Source organism: Neoarius graeffei, chromosome 4, assembly GCF_027579695.1.
Source record: "Neoarius graeffei isolate fNeoGra1 chromosome 4, fNeoGra1.pri, whole genome shotgun sequence".
In the NCBI taxonomy this organism is placed as follows: Eukaryota; Metazoa; Chordata; class Actinopteri; order Siluriformes; family Ariidae; genus Neoarius; species Neoarius graeffei.
In genome coordinates, this window is record NC_083572.1 from 91,538,263 (window position 1) to 91,552,466 (window position 14,204).

Below are 14,204 nucleotides of genomic sequence, written 5' to 3' on the forward strand. Positions count from 1 at the left end.
GCAACAAATTTACATCACATCCTGGGCACCACATTGGTTGCCCATGTGCAATAAAGCTTGATGTGCTTTTGGATATTTAAGCACTTAAAGCTACTTATGATAGCTAATCAGGTGGCTGCACTGGTGTGCATTTTTATAATTAATGCTTGTACTATCAATATCAATCATATTTAAATGCTGTACAGGTACTCTTTAAAGAGCTTTAATACCATCCCCCAGTGCAGATCAGGGATCAAACTACAATTTCTCTTTAAGGACCTACAAAGAGGTGAGGCAAGAGTTGTGTTTACATAGCTGCATTGATGACAAAGTAAGACCAGTAGAAATAATGGCTTCATCACAGTGACATTGTCACTACTATAATGACTCGTCTGAGTATTGTGTCTATTCCATGATCAAGCCTTGGGAAAGCCAAACCAAGAGAAAGAAGGGAGAAGGTCCAGTCTGAGACACAGTACATGGTGAAAGAGAGAAGGCTGGCAAGAGCATTGGAAATACTGCAGTAAGGTTGGTGGACATTAGAGTTGAGCTGGATACTCGGCTGAAACGAGTATCCGGTATGGATAAAGCACTTTTGCCGAGTACAAGTATTATACGAGTAATACGAGTCAATATCTGTGCTCGGCCTGAATGAAAATCCTCACACAGCATCACAGCACCTCTCCCCTACACACACCGCTCTGCTCACTCACACAGAGAACAGCTCTCTGTCTCTCCCTCAGTCACTCAGGTTTGCGGCTCTTTTCCATTAACGTTTCGGGTTTCTTCAGTTTCAAGTTTGTTTTTGTTTCAGTTTGTACTTACTTATAACCAGTAGAGTTCTGGTAAATGTGGGTTCGTTCAGACATGGTGCTTGGTAGAAAGCGACTCGTGTTGGGTCTCTGCCTGTTGGAGAGCTTTTTTTTCTTTTTTTAACCGTCGGTTAAAAACAGTTATTTTGACTTCACGCATTGAGTGTCTGACACTTTCTTGCTGTAATTCATGTAAAAATAAAGGTAGTAGTGGTATAAGTATTACAAATTAAGCTACACTCTCTCTCTCTCTCTCTCTCTCTGCCGGTCGTCGGAGTTTTTTTTTTTTAAACCGTCAGTTGGCTCTAACCAGTTTTATTTTACTTCACGCACTGAGTGTCTGACACTTTCTAGGTAGTAGCGGTATAAATAATGTACAAATTAAGCTACACACACACACACACACACACACACCTGGTGTGGAAATAAAAAAAAGAAAAAAGAACCCCCCCAAAAAATCACACTGATCATAAAAAAATTAAAAGTTAAAAAAAGAAAGTTATGTTGAGTATGAAAACTCTTGTTCATTACATTTCATTTCATAATTGCAACCGCATGTGTTGTATTCATTGTTGCAAAACTTGTTCTGTAAATAGTTTGTTTGCTATCGTGATCAAAACCATTGATCTGAAGCTCAATGCTGATGCTGTCCTGTAAATAGTTTTCTAATCAGCAATAAATATAACAATTTCTGATCAACCCATATCAATTGCATGCTTAAAATAACATACTGGTTAAAGCCCCGCCCGTTTCAAGACAACCAGACCCACTTCCGGGTTAAATCCCGCCCACTCCCGGGTTAGGCCCCGCACACTCCGAGTACGGATACAGATAATTCATATGGTTAACAGATACAGATAATGCTGTACTCGCTCATCCCTAGTGGACATGTTGGGATGGAACCAAAGGAAGGAAGATCAAATACAGACTCATGGTCAAAAGCAGGGTCAAAGCAGAATCAAAACAGACACATAATACATGGAAACAAACAGGATAATCTTCCTTTTGCATAGTGTCTATTCTTCGTGTGCATGTGATGTCACGGTTATTTTCCAAACCGGAAGTCGGCCATGTTGGATCATAACAACAACCAAGATAGCGGCGCTTTACGTGTGACCTGCGACAATGCTTCATGATTTTCTTTTGATTTCATTGCCTTTGAAGAAAGACAATGCCTACTTTGTGTGTGGGATATAATTGTGGTAACAATGCTACTCGTGACAAAGAGAAACGGTTCTTCAGAATTCCCAAAATAATTAAAAACAGTGACAAAATAGATGAAGAACTGTCCAGAGAACACCATACATAAGATGTGGTTCAAAAACATACATACAAGGACTTAACTGAGGAAAAAGCTAATTACACCCATGTGTGTGGTGACCACTTTATATCTGGTAAGAGTTCATTGCTAATTACCTTGCCTGGGACGGAGTCCATGGCGAGGTATTGTTTTTGGTGGGGTTTCTTTGTTTGTTTGTCTGTTTCTTTGTTAGCAACATTATGGGAAAATGACTAGACCAATGTTCACGAAACTTTCAGGATAGATGGGCATTGGCCTCAAATAGAACTTCCAACATTTTGAGAGTCATCCAATCAAGGTCAAGGTCACCAAAAAGGTCAACATTGTTTTTTTTTGTGATATCTTCCTTCATATTCATCATATTTACTTCAAACCAATTCCAAAATGTTCATCTTTCAATTCTGCTTCCATTGATATGCTACATGATGGGGTATATCTCATAGTTTTCTTTGCAGTTGGGGGTCAAATGTCAGGGGGGTCAAGATCATTGCTAAAATTTGCATATATTCCATTATAACTAGAAAACAGTTAGAGATAGAGAGATCAACATATAGGAAGTCATATATGGGCTTTCATTTGGCCCCATGACCTTTGACCTTGTTTGTTTGTTTGTTTGTGTATGTGTCTGTCAACAATCTAGTGTCTAGACAGTTGCACCAATTGATTTCAAATTTTCAGGGTAGGTGGGCAATGGTCCGTAGATTACCTGATTAAATTTTGGGGGTAATCAGGTCAAGGTGAAGGTCAAGGTCACTGGAAAGGTCAACCATTCAGTCAAAATAACATATTTTCCTTTTTAACTCAAAAACGGTTGTCGATAAACAAAGGTTTACTATTATGAGCATATAGGAACTCCCATATGGCCTTTCATTTGGCACCATGATCTTTGACCTTGAGTGACCTTGAAAGGTCAAACTCAAGGTCATGGATTTTCAGAGGGCTGTAACTTGAAAACGGTTGATGGTAGACAGATATTTACCATTATCAACTTATAGGAAGTGCCATATGGGCTTTCATTTGGCACCATGACCTTTGACCGTGAATGACTTTGAAATGTCAAACTCATGGTCATGGATTTTCATAGGACTATAAGCTGACAGCTGATGATTGAGAAATATTACCATTATCGACATATTGGTATAAAATAAGTGCTGCTGGGCAAGGTTTGTTTTGCCTGGCAACACTTGTTAAAGCTCTGTTTTCTGCTGATTAAATTGAACTTTTTGAGCTTTAGTGCAAATACTCTGCTTCTCACCTTGCAGGAGCACCGGCAAACCTACACGATGAAATAAATCCAGATTGGGCACCAACACTCAAATTAGGACACAATAAGATCAAGATGAAAACTCATCTCGCTGTATCAAGAAGCAACAGGATAAATGAAAAATCTGCCAAGAAAGCCAGATTAGAAGCAGCGCAAACCTTAGCGAGTTTGGATACACAAGGAGAACAATGTGGGTTAACTTTGCCATCGTTCCAGTAACTCAGTAACTTTAACTTATGCACTTTTTTTTTGTAGAATGAGATGGTTCTCAATATCAGGGTATTCAGTCGATAGTGATGAGGCTAAACATATATGGGTCAAAGCCACAAATTTAAACTTTTTCTCTAAATCTTGACTTGGCAGAGGACTCCAGAAAATCATAATACTACGGGAAAGTCAGAAATGTATCACAGTTGTTGCTTGCACGAGACAGCATTTTGGATTTGTATATCATCCAACATGGCAGCAGATGCATACGTCACAGTATTTTGTCATGTGGTTGCACATGAAGAATGATGTCCTCTCAGGCCCCACAAATGTTGTCAATGTTGGGGCTGGACAGTCTGCTCGAAGCAAGCTGCTCTACAACACGTCATTATGTAGCGTCGCACTTGCAGAAGAAAGGTATCACTGAAGGCACAGCAGGGTGTTAATTTCATTGATGGGATGTCTGAAAGAAGTCCTTTTCATCAGTGAAGAGAGGCCACAAACGCCAGCGAGAATTGTTTGCTTGAAATGGTCACCTGCTGTGATGTGAGAATGGACAATCAGCAGCGGCTCATCTTCCAGAAACACTGGATACAGGCACATTACTAATGCCAGACCTGTTACTCTTGTTCAGAGCAGCAAAAGTTATTATCAAACTGGAGCTGATAGTCCTAGATAAAGATGGAGGTGCTGTGAGAGTTGCTGTGTCAGTGTGACATGCCCATAGTCATACATTGCTGAGGTAATTTCTTTTTCTTCCAGTCCATATTTAGTGATAAGGGTCTCCTTGGTATCTCTATTCAGCTCAATCCCTTCCTCATCTGCAATCATCCAAATAAGTGTACATCCATTCTCAAACAACAATAAGCATACATACATCCTCATCTGACTGTAATCAGGTGCTGGTTCTCAAAAATTATGATCATCTTAAGACACTGGGATCTCCAGGGTTCCAGTTAAGCCTCAATCTCAGGATTTATTTAATGTCACTTCACCAGGTTTCAAAGGAGCAGTCTTTCTGCAGTCATGACCATTTTTTTTTCTGTTTGATAATTTTCTGAGTGGTTACTTGGTCTGAATGAGATGTCATGGTGTAGACCAGGGGTGTCCAAACTGATCCATAAAGGGCCGTGTGGCTGCAGGTTTTCATTCCAGCCATGCAGCAGCACCCTGATTTGGCTTATTCAATCAACTGACACACCCACCCTTTAATCAAGGGTGGGCGTGGCTGTAAGTATTTGACTGTGTGAAGACAGTTCAGTTGATTGAATAAGCCAAATCAGGTGTGCTGCTGCATGGCTGGAATGAAAACCTGCAGCCACACGGCCCTTTATGGATCAGTTTGGACACCCCTGGTGTAGACTGTTTCAGGCGAATATTCAGACACACAGGAAGTGACTGTTCCGACAGCATATGAGGTTGATGGCAAACAGCGTTCAGAAAAATAACAAAGAATTCTCTACATCCTAAAGCAAAGAACTCTATAATAACTGCATGACTCTTTTCAGGTGATGTCCAAATTAAAACAAGGACCATGTTGTTCAGTAGTTGGATGTTTCCCTTTATGCCAGGAATGAACCTGCTTTCAGAAATTAAAGAACGGACCATGGAACCGGTAGTGTCGGGAAGGCCTGGGCCCTGTTTACTTTTGAGCATCAAACGTAAAAATAAACAAACAAATTAATGAATTAATTTAAAAAAATTGAGTTAATTGGTAGCCACGTATATCATACCCTGCTTCCCCATGTAACTTCACACAGCCAATCACAAAGCAATAAATTATGTTATGTAAAAATGTATTGGCTAATTGTGTCATGTGATGTGAGTCAAGGGCATAACTATGATATAGACTGGGGGGTTGGGGTTATGGGGTTGAGGGTACGTGAAAATGTTCAATTTAAATGGGAAACGCTTCAGTTACATTGTGTTCACTATAATTTCCAGGGGTGCCAATAATTTTTTTCACGTGTTTTTATTGAAAATAATTATTTCTTGATGAAGGATTTGTTTTTCTCTGAATAAATGTGTTTCAATAAAAGGTTGGATTTTTCTAATTTTTTTCAGTGTGAGATGACGTGACTTCACCAAAAGGTGGATTTTTTTTCCCTGACACTTTTTACTAATCTTTACAAGGGTTGCCAATAATTGTGGAGGGCACTGTATATTAGAAAAAGACACAGTAACTTTGCTGTTGTTTACCTTGTGTGTTTTTGTGGCTACCTCACACAAGATCTGTGAAAAATATAAATAAATACTAAAATAAATGTTAAAAACTAAAACAAAATTAAACAAAACTAATATTTTTTGTAATTGTTCAATACTCCTGTGAAGCCGAATCATGTTCAGTCAAATGACTATGTTCATGATTCCTTATTTTCCTTATGTTCACGATAGGGAGTAGTACAGTATGGAAGTACAGTTAGAATTAAACGATATATATAAAATGAAGTTAAAAAAATATAAAATGAAGCGTGTATATTTTTTCCGGGTGGCATGGTAGTGTAGTGGTTAGTGCTGTCGCCTCACAGCAAGAAGGTCCGGGTTCAAGCCCCGTGGCTGGCGAGGGTCTTTCTGTGCGGAGTTTGCATGTTCTCCCCGTGTCCACGTGGGTTTCCTCCGGGTGCTCCGGTTTCCCCCACAGTCCAAAGACATGCAGGCTAGGTTAACTGGTGACTCTAAATTGACCGTAGGTGTGAATGTGAGTGTGAATGGTTGTCTGTGTCTATGTGTCGGCCCTGTCCAGGCCGACTTGTCCAGGGTGTACCCCACCTTTCGCCCGTAGTCAGCTGGGATAGACTCCAGCTTGCCTGCAACCCTGTAGAACAGGATAAAGCAGCTAGAGATAATGAGATGAGATGAGAATCCCAGAGGGAAATTCAAATTTGCTACCAAGCTTCTGAATCAGAGAAGAAGTAAACATGTCTAAAAATAGAAGATAAAATCGTCTGAAAAAAGAATAAATAAAATAAAAGTAAATAAGTTCAATAACTTAAGTAAAAGCAAAATGAAGTGATTTTATATACAATGATTCCTATATACATACTATATATCCCACCTGAGTGCAGTATACATGGTAAGACAGTGTACCACAGTTATACAGTGGCATTGTACAGCTTGCCTGCGACAGGTAAGAATGATTTCCTGCGTCTCTCAGTTGTGCAGCGTGGAGGAATCAGCCATTTACTGAACGTGCTCCTGTGGCTGATCAGCTCCTCATGTAGAGGGTGGGAAGGACAGTCTAAGATTGTTTTTATTTTGGACAGTGTCCTCTTCTCCAACACCACTGTCCGAGAGTCCAGTTCCACACCTACAACATGGCTGGCCTTCCTGATGATCTTATTGAGTCTGTTAGTGTCCTTCACCTTCAAGCCGCTGCCTCAGCAGACGACAACGTACAGGATGGCACTGGCCACCACAGACTCATAGAACAACCGTAGCATCGTTTGGCAGATGTTGAAGGACCTCAGCCGTCTCAGAAAATAGAGACGGCTCTGGCCCTTTTTGTATACCGTGTCCATGTTTTTGGACCAGTCCAGTTTATTATCCAAGTACACCCCCAGGTACTTATATTCCTCCACCACGTCCACACTGACCCCTTGGATGTTAACAGGGTTCACCGGAGCCCTGATTCTCTTCAGATCAACCACCAGTTATTTCATCTTTGTCACGTTGAGCTGTAGGTGCTTCTTCCCGCTCCACGTGACAAAGTTGTCCACCACCGTCCTGTGCTCGCTCTGATCACCACCAGTAATACGTCCAACCACTGCAGAGTCATCAGAAAATTTCTGGAGGTGGCAGGTCTCCGTGCAGTAGTTGAAATCAGTGGTGTAGAGAGTGAAAAGGAAAGGAGAAAGGACAGTCCCTTGCGGAGCCCCGGTGTTGCTGATCACTCTGTCCGACACACAGCACTGCGAGCGCACATACTGTGGCCTGCCAGTCAAATAATCCACAATCCAGGACACCAGTGGGGCATCCACCTGCATCACTGTCAACTTCTCACCCAGCAGAGCCGGCCGGATGTTGTCAAAATCTCTCTTTATTCTGTTTTAGTATAAATACGGAGGTGATTGTAGGAAATCGCGTGCGCTGATTGTTCGAGAAATTCAGACTATTTCTCGATAATCACCTCGAGTGACTCGGCAAAATGGCAGACAATTGCTTCGTCACTGTAAGTGAGGAAGAATTACAAATGATGAAAGAAAACGCTGTTCCTAAAAGCACTAAAGATGCTATGAAGTTTGGTCTAAAACTATTCAAATGTAAGGTAGAATTGTGATTTATGATATCTATTTCAAAACAAAATATTTTATGCGACTTGCATAGATAAGTGACACAAGTCTGCATGCATCTTTATTACATTTACATGCTGTTTTTTAAGTTTGAGATAAATAATTTTTTTAAATATGATTTTTTAAAAATAATTACCCGTGTATTTGCACTAAAACAATTATCCACCTCAGGCTCAGTGAATATCGGTGAACAATAACAATGAAGTCAATATTCACGTCACCTTCGGTGAATAATTAATTTTTTTTTTCGCGGTCCAAATTCTGCGCTCTGATTGGCTGGTCCGTATCCTACGATACGGACCCCAGTTACGGACCTCTGGCAACTCACTCATTTACAACAACAACAACAAATGTAGCAATTTTTGTCAACATTTATCTTTTTTTATAAGATTTACTTATAAGATTATCAAAAATCTTATAAATTTTTGCCAGCATTTCTCAGGAAAATAGCATTAATTTTACAGCATGGATAGTGATAACGACAGTCTTCAGAGCGAAAGCAAGTTTTACTACCCTGAGGAAGAATAAATAAAATAAAACATTGCAGGAGAAAGCTAAAAACCTCTAACTTGCTAACTCTGAGCAAAAACATGGCTGAATCCTGAATGACTCCTATTTGTATAAATAGGGGACTACATAGGCGGCAAAATGCAGTTTTCCTGCCATGGAAGTGCACTTGTATACCGAGGAGGAAGCGATTTGCATTACAGCCGTGAATGAGGATTCAAAATGGCGGCTCGGCTCGGTTTTCCCTTTCAGGCGCTCTCGTTTTCTGTTAGAATTCGGTAAAGAAAAAAATAAATATATTATTTACCAGCTTAAGGTCGGTCCATATGGTGAAATACCGTGACCTCAGCCTTGAATACTGACCTCGGCCCAGAGGGCCTCGCTCAGTACTTTCAAGACCTCAGTCATGGTATTTCATGATACGGACCTCCCAGCTGGTAAATAACATACATATCTATACAGGTATATATATGAGGTTTCTTTCATATGCTTTCATCTCCAGGAGGAAAATAACTCTTTAACAGGATTCAGAAAGGGAGAATATGGTGGAAGAAACACAATAGAAATTAGGAAATCATTAGGAAAAGTGGATGGGTTTCAATTAACTCATGCACGGGACCCTAGAAAATAAATGCATTATAAAAATTACTGTGGGGCGGCACGGTGGTGTAGTGGTTAGCACTGTCACCTCACAGCAAGAAGGTCCGGGTTTGAGCCCCGTGGGGGCCTTTCTGTGTGGAGTGTGCATGTTCTCCCCGTGTTTGTGTGGGTTTCCTCCGGGTGCTCCGGTTTCCCCCACAGTCCAAAAGACATGCAGGTTAGGCTAATTGGTGGCTCTAAATTGACCGTAGGTGTGAATGGTTCTTTGTCTCTATGTGTCAGCCCTGTGATGATCTGGCGACTTGTCCAGGGGTGTACCCCGCCTCTCGCCCATAGTCAGCTGGGATAGGCTTCAGCTTGTTCGCGACCCTGCACAGGGTAAGCGGTTACGGATAATGGATGGATGGATAAAAATTACTATTGTGTTGTTATTATTTAACAAGAAAAACATGATGATGTTTGGAAATGGATATTTACTACAGTATTTATGGAAAGAGTCTCCAGTGTGCAGCGCTTTGGAATGGTCTGCATGTTTTCTGCCATGGGAAAGTCGTCAAGGCAGGGGACTTTACACTTCCTGTTTTCTTTCTAACATAATAAACTTCACATTTTTTTTGTCTTATTTGCTTAAAGGTCCCATGGCATGGTGGTTTGTTGATTCTTTAAATGGGCTCGTGGAGGCTTCCGGATGTTATATCCACAGCCTTTCTCGAAATGAACCCTCCTGGGAGAAAGCCCCATTTCAGCGCTTTTCCCAGTGCGTCGTTTTGCTAATGAGAAGCAGGAGGCGGGGAAGGGTAGAGGGTGGGGGCGTGCCATGGGGGGAGGGGGAGGGGCTTGACCAAGCTGCGCGCACACATACTCGCTGCTATCAGCGCCTGTAGCCACACTGCTAAGACAAAACCCCGTTCTCCCTCGGACTCCTTTCGTAAACTCAACGTGACACAGAGAACAGAGAGTGAGAGTGTTCGGAGTGGTAGTTTACGAACGTATAATACCCTAGGCTTGAACACGCACTCCATAACCAAAGAGGATAGAAGCAGCAACTACAGCAACATATCGCTTATCCAACAGAAGACATGCATTGCGGAGCAATAGTCAAACATAAGCTCATAAGTTACAGTCAATTTCCAGACTAAACTCAGTTTAACAGAGCATGCTGCATGCTCTTTAGTTTTGTAGCGCAGATTACCTGGCTAACTGCAGGAAGCGGTTAGCTGCACAGCTAATGTAGCCATTGCTAGGCTAACGCACCGATTTTAAAACACGGCAAAACGACCAGTTATACACTTACTTGTTCGGTGTTTGTTGCTGATGTGGCAGGGATGCTTGGTACGGACCCAGGCTTCAGTGACAGTTGATGTGCAAAACCTGCCCTGTACTGTCCCAAGTTGTGGAAACATTCCTCAGGAAAATGCTTCCGACAAACATACACCGTCTTAGGTAGACTCGACGATGTATTATTGAAGTAAATAAAATTAAGCCACTGCGTCTTCAGGGGCTCTCCCGTCGGCAGTAAAAACAGACTCTTTTCTATGTTGTCACATCCATGTACAGCGCAATTTCCATGTTTCGCTCGCTTAGGTGATGCCATGTTGTTGTGTCCTCTATGGTCTCCTCACTACAACTGGGCGGGCAATCCATACAGTGGGTGGGAATCCAGAGGGGGGGCGTGGGGATCATCTCCCTTGCTGACGTAGTAAAGGGAAGAGCTTATCAACGCGCCGTTTTGACGCGCCATTCTCAAATGTTGGGCATAGTTTGGTTTACACATTATGAAATTTCTAGCCACTGGGGTGACTTAAGAAGGTCAGAGGAACTCATTTTAACGTTAAAAAACCTCAGAAAGTGAAAATTTCATGCCATGGGACCTTTAAAGTAAAGAAAGAAAAGAGTTTGGTGAGGGAAAAACTGTTTGCTGTTGTGATATCACAACCTTGTTTTCTGTTTGTTCCACAACAATAAATGTAACTATAAATGGATAAAAAAAGTATGATGTGACATGCTTTAATTAATAAACAAATTATTTTCTGGCACATTGCTGTGTTAGCTATAAGAGGATTATGACACTTGGACATTCTGTTTTTGGAAAATAATCACCTTTAGGGTGGCAACAGGAACTTCTATTTTATCACACCACCATATTTTCCTATAATAGCACACCCCGAAGTGTTTTTTTCCTCATTTATCTCCTCTTTACCTCCTTCAGCATGTTAAATAGGAGCTGCTTTGTAGAGATACATTATTACTAAACAGCCTGTCAGGCATATTGCCAGCAATCCAAAGTAAAATACCAGCAGCATTTAACACTGCTTGTATGTGTTAGTACTAAATAGCTTGAGATATCTTTTATGTATTTACCGTCATCATTTAGCTCTATTTATGAGTACTTCAGATGTACAGGATGTGCTATTACCCCTGGAGGCTTCTCTGCATCCACATACAGTATGTGGATAAATGGCTGGAATAACAAGTATTATTATATTCACATTCAATGGATATGAGCAATCTCGCGCTCTGATTGGCTACTCTACTCCTAGGATATCAGCTTATATACCATGAGTAGAGAAAAACAAAATGGCAGAGCATGTTGCTGAACCAACCGAGGATGAAATAAAAACTCTCCTCGAAAACAAACTCCCCAAAAATTATCAAGAAAAGAAATAAAAGAAACAAAATAAATAGCTGGCGGCACGGTGGTGTAGTGGTTAGCGCTGTCGCCTCACAGCAAGAAGGTCCGGGTTTGAGCCCCGTGGCCGGCGAGGGCCTTTCTGTGCGGAGTTTGCATGTTCTCCCCGTGTCCGCGTGGGTTTCCTCCGGGTGCTCCGGTTTCCCCCACAGTCCAAAGACATGCAGGTTAGGTTAACTGGTGACTCTAAATTGACCGTAGGTGTGAGTGTGAATGGTTGTCTGTGTCTATCACTACGTTTACATGCACATAGAGAGAATCGAATTTCTGCCGTTGCTCGACTGAAATCAAAGTTCAAAATGCAATGTATACACCTTAATTCGGCTGAAATTGAACCGAACTTGATTTCTCGGAATCGAGCTACACGACCTAGTTTATGCGATTTCTGCCGAGCTACTTTGTGCATGTATACCCTATCGAGCTAGTTGTCGAGCTACTTCCGGAAGTGACGAGTGACTAGACCACAAGCGGGAAACACAACAGCCTCGGTCGGCATGACAACAGTAGTAGCGAGCAGCAGAAGAGGTCAGGAGGAACAAACGGAGAAGAGAAAATGGCGATGTAGAGCTCTCTGAAGTGTGGGTGGAGCACAGAGGACGGCAGGACAAAGCTTCTGGTACTAATAGGCTTTTTATTGTCAGACTTTTCAGTTTAACAGCCTACTTTTATTCTTGAGAGAAAAACATACACACACACACGCACGCACGCACGCACGCGTGCGCGCACGCTGTGTTCTAGTCCCGGGATGAGCTTTCCCCTCTGCTCTCCCTCTGCCTCCTTAAATAGGGCGCGGTTACTGGGAAGACACACAAACACAGGTTAATTACTGTCAGGTGAAGTGATTCTGCCACTCACCTTCCCTGGCTCCGCCCTCCTGTCACAGACCAGCGCTTGACCACGCCCCCACTGCCACAGGCAAGCAGAAACGTGCACTTCTGGAGCAATGAGGAGACAGAGTTCATGCTCATTCAGCTTAAGGAGTTGAATATATTAAAATTCATGGACGGGAGAAAAACGCGCAATGGAGAACACGGAACTGATAACTTTGTTTACACTCTTGAATAGCTCTTCTTCATGACGACAACCGGAAGTGTACCAACACGATGGGGAGTGTTGCGCCACCTGTGGCTCGGGTGCACAATGCACCTCACACAATAGCCCGATTTCAGTTGTGTGCATGTAGGATTGGATTTCTCTGGCACCCTGCTGGGACCTTCAGCTCGATTACCGACAGCAGCTTGATTTGGATGTGCATGTAAACGTAGTCTATGTGTCAGCCCTGTGATGACCTGGCGACTTGTCCAGGGTGTACCCCGCCTTTCGCCCGTAGTCAGCTGGGATAGGCTCCAGCTTGCCTGCGACCCTGTAGAACAGGATAAAGCGGCTAGAGATAATGAGATGAGATGAGATGAAAATAAATAGCTAAAATAATATAGTTTTTCCCCCTCCCAGTATCTCCTGTTCCACACTCCAGCCCAGTCGGTGGCGGTAATACACCTTTAAGTTGGTTTGTCAACTGCCAAAAAACCCTAAACAAGAAGAAGAAAACCCCCCCAAAATACAAAAACAAATGCAACAAAAGATGGAATGAAAGTATTTGATGGTAAGAGCATTTTTTTTTTTTTTTTCAAGAATTATTATTATAGCATTTTTCACAAATTGCTACTGTCATTTCGCCGGTTTGTTTACATTCTACGCAGAAATGATTTTGTCAGACGTTTAGTACAAAGTTTTTATTTATCGAATTTGCAAAAATAAAAATAAAAATGCTGTGTTTTCTCAAAATCCAGTGAATGTGGACAGAATAAAAGTTATTCCATTCAATCTCATCATACATGGCTTATAGCCAACTTGGCACTACACACCTCGTTTGCTATCAGCTCATGTACAACTCGATTTCGTGGAATAACTTAAGTGTAGAACTGTTAAGTGATAATTGTGCTGTCTCTTCATTTAGAGTCAAAAAACAGAAGCCAAGCTTACAAGCCTACCAAATCCTCTAGCTCAGGCTCAGCTCAACACTGATTATTATGGATTTTTCTCTTGCGAAGTGCACAAATTTGCAGAATTGTTCCTTACAAATCATATTTTCTTCATCACATGAAGAAGCTTTTCTCGCACTTCACTCAGTTTTCTCAAAAACGTTATATTTTTCAGGCCGCATGTCCACCTCATAGCTCCAGGGTCTCTGGTTTGATCCTGAGCTCAGGTTGCTGTCTGTGTCTACATGGGTTTCCTCTGGGTTCTCCGGTTTCCTTCCAAAAACATACCTGTAAATGGATTAGATATGCTAAATTGTTCCTATGTGTGAATGAGTGTGTGCATCCCATCCAGGGTATATTCCTGCCTTAAGCAGGAATATACCCTTATCACAGAAACCTGGCTTCATCCGGAAATACCCGATGCTAACTTGCAGCTAGCAGGCCGCACTCTGCTCTGCTGGGACAGGACTGAGAACTCTGGTAAGAGCAGAGGGGGAGGGCTCTGTATTTATGTGCATGATAATTGGTATAACAACGGAACAATTATAGATAAACACTGTTCCCCAGACCTCGAG